Raw genomic sequence first — 10627 nt, forward strand, 5'->3', positions numbered from 1 at the left:
CTTTCTGGGAAACAAGCAGAAAAGGCAAACTTTCCTCTTGTCTTTTTGAGGTTACTTCTGGAGAAAGAGCATCTCAGCAGGTCAACTTCTTGTTGCTTAGTGACAAAGGGATGTTGTGACTACACAATGCTCCTGATTGTTGAGGTAGAGCCCAGCCTGCTACCCCTTTGTGCTTCCTGCTCTATTCTTACTTCTCTCTGAGAGAAATCTGTCCCTCAGCATTAACAGCTTGGGAGAGTTCTTATATAAACATATAAGGCTCCACAGTGGAGTCTGATGAGCTCACAGTCAATGAAATAGCGAATATTTTAAAGGCAAATCCTGCATTTTTTAAACTTCAACCATACTGCCAGGGATATAAATTTATAACATTTCATGGAGTTAGAAGAAATGCTAAAGGGGCTGGTAGCTCTTAGGATAAAAATGCTGCTTCAGAATAAGGCTCTATCAACTTCTCAGGAGTTTGTGGTGACTGGGAACACTAACTGGTGGCAAATGTTGGTGAATGTTACAAGGGCCCAAGTGAAGGAGGAGAGAGCATAACAGAGGAGCAAAAGAAGCAGCATGAAAGTATCTGACACCATGGTTCCATCCCAAGCTAGCCTTGGGCAGATTATTGTCTCTCTCATTTATAACACAGGGACATGAACAGTTCACTCCTTTTACTAACCCAAAGAAGCTGGCGATTAGCCTCTAAAACTCTGCCAACGAAAAGTTCAAAAACAGGAAACACTCAGTAGGGCTTTGTCACTGGCACAAGCCCTACTAGCCAGAAAGTCCACCCTATTAGTATAGTAACCCTGGAGATCCCCTCTCACATGTATTCACAACTACAAAAATGTTCATTGCTGTATCTGTATAGGGGAAGAACTATAAACAGGCTGAATGTTTATCAAGAGGACAATGAGAAAATTGGCCTATAATCAAACAACGAAATAATGGAGTTACTATAAATTGGCTACAGATACTTTTTTTTTTTAACATCTTTATTGGAGTATAATTGCTTCACAATGGTGCGTTAGTTTCTGCTCTACAACAAAATGAATCAGCTATACATATACATATGCTCCCATATCTCTTCCCTCTTGCGTCTCCCTCCCTCCCACCCTCCCTAACCCACCCCGCCCAGCGATCACAAAGCACCGAGCTGATCTCCCTGTGCTATGCGGCTGCTTCCCACTAGCTATCTACCTTACGTTTGGTAATGTATATATGTCCATGCCTCTCTCTCGCTTTGTCACAGCTTACCCTTCCCCCTCCCCATATCCTCAAGTCCATTCTCTAGTAGGTCTGGCTACAGATACTTGAATCCACAGAGATAAATCTTAAAAATGGTAAGTCAAAAAGTTGTAGAGGGAATTACCTGGCAGTCCAGTGGTTAGGCCTCTGTACTTCCACTGCCGAGGGCCCAAGTTCAATCCCTGGTCAGGAAACTAAGATCCCACAAGCCACGGGGCACCGCCAAAAAACAAAAAAAAATTGTACAACTTGACACATTTTGATCTATGTATACATCTATGAAACATAACCACAATCTAGGTAGTAAACATATCCACACCCCAAAGTTTCTTTCTGCCCATTAGTATTCCTTCTATATGGCACTCAGGAAACTGCTGTTTGGCTTTCTGTCACTATAATTTGCATTTTCTAGAACTTTATGTAAGTGGAATCATCCAGTATGTATTCTTTTGTGTGTCTGTCTTCTCTCACTTGGCATAATTATTTTGAGAATTATCCATGTCACTGTGCCTATCAGTTGTTCATTCCTTTTTATTGCTTAGTAGTTTTCCATTGTATGGATATGCCAAATCTCTCCTCTTGCTCTTTTTTTTTAATTTATTTTTTTAATAGACTTTTTTTTATAGTTTTTGGTTCAAAGCAAAATGGAGTGGAAGGTCCATAGATTTCTCATATACCTCCTGCTCCCACACATACAGAATAGTACATTTATTATAAATGCTGACCCTAAATCAACACAGAATTATCACCCAAAGTCCATAGATTACCTTAGAGTTCACTCTTGGTGTTGTTCCTTCTATGGGATTGGACAAATGTATAATGACATGTATGCACCATTATAGTATCAAAAAGAATAGTTTCACTGCCCTAAAAATCCTCTGTGCTCAACTTATTCAGCCCACCCTCCCCCTCTAACCCCTGGCAACTACTGATCTTTTTACTATCTCCATAGTTTTGCCTTTTCCAGAATGTCATACTGTTTAGAATCCTGCAGTATGTAGCCTTTTCAAGATTGGCTTCTTTCACTTAGTAAAATGCATTTAAGTTCCCTCCATGTCTTTTCATAGCTTGATAGATATTTTAGTCCTGAATAATTGTCCATTGTCTGGATGTACCACAGTTTATTTATCCATTCACCTACTGAAGATGACAACTTGATTGCTTCCAAGTTTTGGCAATTATGAATAAAGCTGCTATAAACATCCATGTGCAGGTTTTTGTGTGGGCATAAGTTTTCAACTCCTTTGGGTAAATACCAAAGAGCATGACTGCTGGATCATATGGTAAGAGTATATTTAATTTTATAAGAAACTGCCAGAACATCTTCCAAAGTGGCTGTACCATTCAGCTTTCCCATCAGCAACAAATGAGAGTTCCTGTTGCTCCACAGCCTCACCAGCATTTTGTGTTTCCAGCATTCTGGGATTTTGGCAATTCTTAAAGTTGCATAGTGTTATCTGTTTTATTTTGCATTTCCCTAATGCATACAATGTTGAGCATTTTTCATATGTTTATTTGCCATCTGTGTATCTTCTCTGGGGAGGTGTCTAGCTCTTCGGCCAACTTAATTTTTTTATTGTTGAGTTTTTAAATAGATTTTGGATACTAGTCCTTTATCAGCAATGTCTTTTGAAACCACACACCAATCAGGTTTTTGTCCCCACTACATCACTAAAACTGCTCCCTTCCAGGTCACCAATAATTAATTCTCACTCCTCATTTTCCTTGACTCATCAGCAGCATTTGACACAGCTAACCTCCTCCTCTTTGAAGGATGGTCCAGGTGGCTTCCACAGCACTTCACTCTCCTGGGGTTCCTCCCCTATCCCTAACCACTCCCACTCTGGCTCCTTTGCTGCTTTTTCTTCATCTAAGCCTCTAAACGTTGTGTGTCCTAGGACTCAATACAATCTGTTTTCCATCCATACTCCTTCATTGGTGATCTCATCCCATTTCATGACTTAGCCAGCCATCTATAACTACTGTGCGTTGACTACTGAGAGGGTCTTCATCGGCTAAGGATGCCTGGTGAGGGGTGGGTGGACTGCAGGGTGTGAGTGTGGAGGTGGGAGGGTCCATCTCGTGAGGTGCGCGTGGGTGGGTGTGTTGGTGCCCGGCGAAATGTAGGTTAGCAGGCCAGGCCCACGATTAAATGGTTAACGGTTGAAACCGTTAGGACCGTTAAAACCGTTAGTAGCCTGCCGCAGCGGGGGCGGGGCCCAGGGGGCGAGGAGTAACTCTCATTGGTCAGAGCGCGCCCTGGGGGGCGTGGCCACGCAGCTTAGGCTGCCTCCGCGGGACCAAGTGGCCTCGAGGCAGATCCCGCAACCCCACCCAGTTCGGGCGCGAGCCGGCCCTCAGAGGTGGAGGCCGGAGGGGTTTGGACAGGGCGGGCTGGAGCGGGGTGAGGTGAAGGTGGGGGAGGGGGGCTGGGGAGCCGTCGGGTCCTCGCGAATGGGTTCGGGATTCCCGGGTATCTCGAGGAGTTTCCCAGGGCGCTGGCTTCTCCACTTGTCTTACCTTTGAGTGCCTAGTCGCCCTTCCTTTCCCTGTGATGAAAGACCAGCCTGGCTCTTCAAGGGACTTGACTTCTGTGCTTATCCTTGGAGAGCTGTTTTCGCCAGATGCGCTGGGGACCACGGCCTCCTGGCCTGCCTCAGAGACAAGAGAAAGAGAGTACGCCCCGGAAGTCAGGGTGAACCGGAACCCATGGAAACCCACTGGGATTGGTCTTTGATTATTATGATGGAAAATCCCTTGGAGGTCTCTGGAAACGACAGGGAATGATTTACTCTGGGGCATGTCGCCTGGTAGAAAAGAAGAGACTGAAAATGAGAGAGAGTGACTGTACGCGAGGTTGAGGCGGGCCTGGTGGAGGCCAGAGGGGCCACAAAGTCTGAGGGAGAGATTAGTTTAACCTGTGGCCAAATGGAGGAGCCGTAGGGGCCCTTGAAGGGCCTTGCACCGTGGCCTCAGGATTCTCAGAGTTGAAGACCGGGTCAGATGGGAGGGCTCTGTGCCCCTTAGGACACCCTCTTCAGCCCACATACTCCTCCCTGCCCATCACCGTGCCAAGGCCTTTCTTGTGGAAATAGTCGCATGCACTGAAACCTTTCTCTTCCTTTTATGCTTCCTTTAATGGGACTGGGGAATAAGAGAGAGAGGGAACTCTGCCCTTGAAAGTTTTTAAAGTGTGCATTTCAGTTTTCATTTACCTTAGAATGGCTAAGGTCCTACCTAAGAATGACTACCTCTTCATTACTGTTGTACTAGCATCTGCAAGGGAGCGTTGCCCTCTGAGAATATAAAAGCATGTATACAGATAGCATGGTGACAGGTGAATGCAGAGAGGACAGGTAAACCTGAGACTGAGCACATCAAGCCCCAGGTGGTCGTTAAGCATAGTCGCTGTAACCATGGAATTTCTTCAACCACATTTAAGAAACCTCAAGAGTAAGTTAGGTCTGGAACCTGGGGAGTAGTCATTCTAAACCCCAAACCACATGCTATATAAATTACTCTCCTCTGTCAGCATAAACAGAAATGGAAGACAATAGAGGATTTATTATCTATATGTAGTTATAATGGCCTTAAATAATGGCCTTATAGTGATATGTATAAAATTGTCTAGATTCTTTTTTTAAAAAATAAATTTATTTACTTATTTATTTTTGGCTGCATTGGGTAATCGCTGTGCATGGGTCTTCCCTGGTTGTGTTAAGTGGGGGGGCTATTCTTTGTTGCTGTGCACTGGCTTCTCATTGCGGTGGCTTCTCTTGTCGCAGAGCACAAGCTCTAGGTGCGTGGGTTTCAGTAGTTGTGGCGCACAGGCTTCAGTAATTGTGGCTCGTGGGCTCTAGAGTGAAGGTTCAGTAGTTGTGGCACACGGGCTTAGTTGCTCCCTGGCATGTGGGATCTTCCCAGACCAGGGCTCAAACCCGCGTCCCCTGCATTGGCAGGTGGATTCTTAACCACTGTGCCACCAGGGAAGTCCAAAAATTGTCTGGATTCTAAATCTAGACTTTAGATGGAGGAAATTCTGCTAGTGTGAATGGAAGAAAAAAACTCGACTATCAAAGAAATAAGTAAACATGGGACTCAGGAATCCCATATTTATTTCATCTCCTTTATTAAAATATATAATAAAATTTGTGATTAGGGACTTGAAATGCAATAACTGAAAACAAATCATATATATTTTTAAAAATATTTATTTATTTTTATTGTGCCGGCTGTTAGTTATGGCATGAGGAATCTTCAGTTGCAGCATGCAGACTTCTTAGTTGCAGCACGCATGCGGGATCTAGTTCTCCAACCAGGGATCGAACAGGGGACCCCTGCATTGGGAGTGCAGAGTCTTACCTACTGGACCACCAGGGAAGTCTCCATCTATTTTAAATTTGTGGATACTTGGAAAGATTTGCTCCATTGTCATAATTTAGTTACTCATTTAACAATAAATATTTTCTGAGCACCTATTATTTGCCAGCACAATTTCTAGATTTTGAGGATACAGCAGTGTACAAAACAGACAAAAATTCCTATCCTCAAAGAGCTTAAAATTACATTCTGGTAGGCATGGGTGTGCATGCTGAGACAGGCAAAATAAGATAAATTCATAAAATAAGTAGTGTATTAGAATGATAGGGTGGAGAAAAAGCAGGGGAGAGACATAGTGATTATTATTTATTTATTTATTTTTGGGCTGCGCCGCGTGGCACGCAGAATCCTAGTTCCCTGACCAGGGATCCAACCCATGCCCCCCTGCGGTGGAAGTGCGGAGTCCTAACAACTGGACCGCCAGGGTATTCCCCATAGTGATTATTGAGGTTTTACAATTTTGAATAATTTGAGAGAATACCTGAAGGAGGTGGGATAGCCTATTATGCTGATATCTGAGGAAGGTGTAAACCAAGAAAGAACAGAATGGGCAAGGGATCTGAAGCTGGTGTGTATCAAGTAAGGGAGAGCAATAGTGAGGAGCCCCATAAAGGTATGGAATGGAGTGTAAATGGGAGAGAGGCAAGGTTAAGGGAAGACTGCAGAGGACACAGAAGAAAACCATGAGAACTCTGGCTGCAGTGAAGAGTTTGAACAAAGGGGTAATATGATCTGACTTATGGTTAGAGTAACTTCCACCCTTTCCTAGAGAAGAGACTATAACTTGGAACAAGGGTGAAATCAGGGAGACCAGTTTGGATTGCGGTAATCCAAGCTTGTGGCAGTGGAATGAGGTTGTCAGATATAGCAAATAAAAATACAGGATACCCAGTTAAATTTCTGGATATGTTTTGTAGGAATTACCTTAGTATTTGCTTAAAGATTGGATTTGAGAAAGAGGAGTCAAGGAGGACTCTTAGGTTTTGGCCTGAGCAACTGGAAAGATGAAGTTGCCATTAACTAGAATGGGAAGACTAGATGGGGAATGTTTGAGAGGAAAGATAATGATCTCGGTTTTGGATATGTTAAGTTTTAGGTGCATATTAGTCATCCAAGTAGAGATGTCAAGTCAGCAGTTGAATATAGGAGTCTGAAGTTCAGGAGAAGCGTCTGGGCTAGAGGTTGCAACTTTGGGAGTTGTCAGCTAATACAAGGTATTTATTCATTTATTCACTTTTTATTGTGGGAAATTTCAAATATATAAAAGTAGAGATTCTTGATGAATGAACTCCAATGTACCTGTCACCTAGCTTCATCAATTATCAACCCAAGGCCAATCTGTACCCCTCCCCAGCTGCCCAAGCCCATCTCCATTGTTTTAACGCAAAGCACAAAAAAATTAGATTATTTCATCCATTTAAAACTTAGGTATATATAAAGATAAATACTCTGTTTTTGTCATAACCAAAATATCATGATCATACTTAAAATGACAATTTCTTAATATTATTAAGTAACTAGTCAATGTTTAAATTTCCTTGTTTTCCTACAATTCAGGATCCAGAATAAGTGGACCTGTACAGTTGACCCTTGAACAACACAGGTTCGAACATCACAGGTCCACTTATACATGGATTTTTTTCAATAGTAAATACTACAGTACTACACAAGCAGTTGGTTGAGTCCTGTGATGTGGAACTGCAGATGTAGAGGAACCACGTATACGGAGAGCCAGTTATAAGTTATACCTGGATTTTCAACTGCACTGAGGGTTGGTGCCCTTAACCCTTGCATTGTTCAAGGTCAAGTGTACTTGGTTGATGTGACTTATACATCTCTTCTTTTTTAATTAAAAAAAAACTTTTTTTTTTTTTGGTTTTTGTTTTTGGCTGCATTGGGTCTTTGTTACTGCATACGGGCTTTCTCTAGTTGCGGCAAGCAGGGGCTACTCTTTGTTGTGGTGAGCAGGCTTCTCATTGTGGTGGCTTCTCTTGCTGTGCAGCACAGGCTCTAGGCGCACGAGCTTTAGTAGTTGCAGCACATGGGCTCAGTAGTTGAGGCACGTGGGCCCTAGAACGCGTGGGCTCAGTAGTTGCGGCTGGGCTGCGGGCTCTAGGGCATGTGGGCTTCAGTAGTTGTGGCACTCGGGCTCAGTAGTTGTGGCTCGGGGGCTCTAGAGTGCAGGCTCCATAGTTGTCGTGCACGGGCTTAGTTGCTTCATGGCATGTGGGATCTTCCCAGACCAGGGATCGAACCCATGTCCCCTGCATTGGCAGGCGGATTCTTAACCACTGCGCAACCAAGGAAGTCCCTATACATCTCTTTAAATCTATAGTCTTCCACACCTTCTTTCCTCTTGCCTTTTATGGGTTGAAAGAATAGGGTCATTTAAACTGTAGAATTTCCCACTCTCTGGATTTTGCTGATTGCATTCATTTTGTGCCATTTAACCCCTGTATTTTCTGTAAACTGGTCCTTACATCTAGAAGCTTAATCAAATTAAGGCTCAATATTTTTGGTATGTATACTTCTTTGTTAATGCTGAGAACCTCCTGTTCAACCTCATCAAGAGGTGCATACTAAGTCTGGATCTTTCTTTGTGATGAAAAGATCAATCCAGAGGTTTAGGTGTTGCCAGCCTGATCTATCCAGTATCAAGTACCCTTATCAACCCTTCACGTCTTGGTTTTAGCAGCCATTAATAATCATTTACTAGATTCTTTATTTTCATTAGGGCTCCAAAATGATGATGATCTAATTCTACCATTCATTCTATGTTTATTAGCAGGAATACTTCTATAAAGAAGACCTTTTTCTCATCTATATATTGGTTACCCCAAGATACAGTTTAAAAGGTAAGGTAAATTATAGATTCTTTCCCTACCGGTTTTCAGAATAATGAGTGGGTTACCTATCCTCCAAAGTGACTGATGAGGGTTTTTAAAAATATAATTATAAATTTAACAGAGAAAGCCCCTTTAAGTTAGCTCTCTTGTAGTCTTTGGCCCTAGTAATCTTTGATAACTTCCTTGTTGTCTGGTACAAGGCAATGTCTCAGACTCATCTTGCACATTTCCTGCCCCAGACCTGGTTCCTTTTAGTGAGGAATGGTATTTCAGGACCCAAATCTGGGTAATAAGGTTGGTCATTATTTCGTGGCATTTTCAGTGGATGGAGCTATGAAACATATTTTTAAAGAGAATAATACATCAAGAGTTAATGATTTTTCAATTTATTTCAAACATAGGATTATAGGGTTTTTGTTTAATTTTGTCATTGATTTTATATTTGTATCTCTTTTATCGTACACTGAAAATTTTGATTCCCAATGTCATTAATATAATTATTTATTTGCAATATATATATATATATATATATGAAAACAGATACACAGATTCCTGTGTTGCTTATTTTTTCCTTAGGATACGCTCCACCAGGGATGTGGAGTCACATCACCATATTTAGAGGCATAAGAAATAAACTCTGTCTATGGGGGTCAATCACCACCTTGCTTGTTTCACTTTGCTTCTTTGCTGGGATTACTTTTTTCCCCCATTTTGATTTAATTTTAATTGTGTGACTGCATGTAACGATACTTACATAATTCTAAAGTTGAAACTGAAAACTGCTACATTTGGAGAGGTCTAGCTTAGCTTCCATCTCTAGCCTCTTCACCTTATTGCCACCCTCCCCCTAAAGATAAACATTTTTATTGGTTTTCAGTTTATCTATCTTCTCTATATGTCCCTCCCTCACTCCCTCCCTTCTTTCCTCCCTTTTTAAGAAAAATATAAGCACATTTGTGTGTGTGTATTTATATTCATATTACCCTGCCTTTTCTTGGATGAAATAAGTGCATACCACACACACTGTTCTTCACCTTGCTTTTTTTTTTTTTTTTTTTTTTTTTTTTTTGCGGTACGCGGGCCTCTCACTGCTGTGGCCTCTCCCGCCGCGGAGCAGAGGCTTCGGACGCGCAGGCTCAGCGGCCATGGCTCACGGGCCCAGCCGCTCCACGGCATGTGGGATCTTCCCAGACCGGGGCACGAACCCATGTCCCCTGCATCGGCAAGCGGACTCTCAACCACTGCGCCACGAGGGAAGCCCCACCTTGCTTTTTTTAACTTAGCAATATATCCTGGAGGTCATTGCCAGAGTATATAGAAGAAATCTTCCTTACTCCTTTTAACAGCTCCATAAAACTCCATTGTGTGAGTGTACCATAGTTTGTTCAACTATTCCCCAGCTGATGGACACTGGGTTGTTTCTGGTCTTGCTATAATAAGATAGTGTTGCACTGAAAAGGCATGTTTTTGTTTTTGTGTTTTGCCATAGTATTATTGGGATAGATCCCTAGAAGTAGGATTGCTGATTAAATGCTAAATACATATATATGTCCTAGATAATGCCAAATTCTCCTCCACAGAGAAATACCATTTGGCCTTCCCACCAGAGGTACATGACAGTGCTTCTTTCCTCACAGCCTCAGTAACAGAATACATCATCATACTTGGATTTCTACCAATTTCATAGGAAAGAAAATAGTCTCAGTATGATTTAATTTGTATCTCTTTTAATGTGAGTGAGATTGCCCATATTTTCACATATATATAAAGGCCTTTGTGGGTTGTTTTGTTTTGTTTTGTTTTGTTTTGTTTGTTTCTTTGTTTGGCTGTGCCACTCGGCTGCAGGGTCTTAGTTCCCCAACCAGGGATTGAACCCGCACCCGCAGCAGTGAAAGCAAGGAGTTCTATCCACTGGACCGCCAGGGAATTCCCATATAAGGGCCTTTGTGTTTCTTTTACTGTGAACTGTTGGCTCATATGTCCTGACCATTTTCTATAACCTTTATGTGATACAAAATTTTCTTTTTAAAATTTTTATGTAGTTAAATTTGTCAGTGATTTTTTTTGTTCTGGACTTTGAGTCAAAGTTTTCCCCACTTCCAGGCTATAGAGGAATTTACCAGTTCCCCCACCCCAGTGTTTTTATGGTTTCATTATTATTT

The sequence above is a fragment of the Grampus griseus genome (genome assembly GCF_964374135.1).
Source record: "Grampus griseus genome assembly, chromosome: 10".
NCBI lineage: Eukaryota > Metazoa > Chordata > Mammalia > Artiodactyla > Delphinidae > Grampus > Grampus griseus.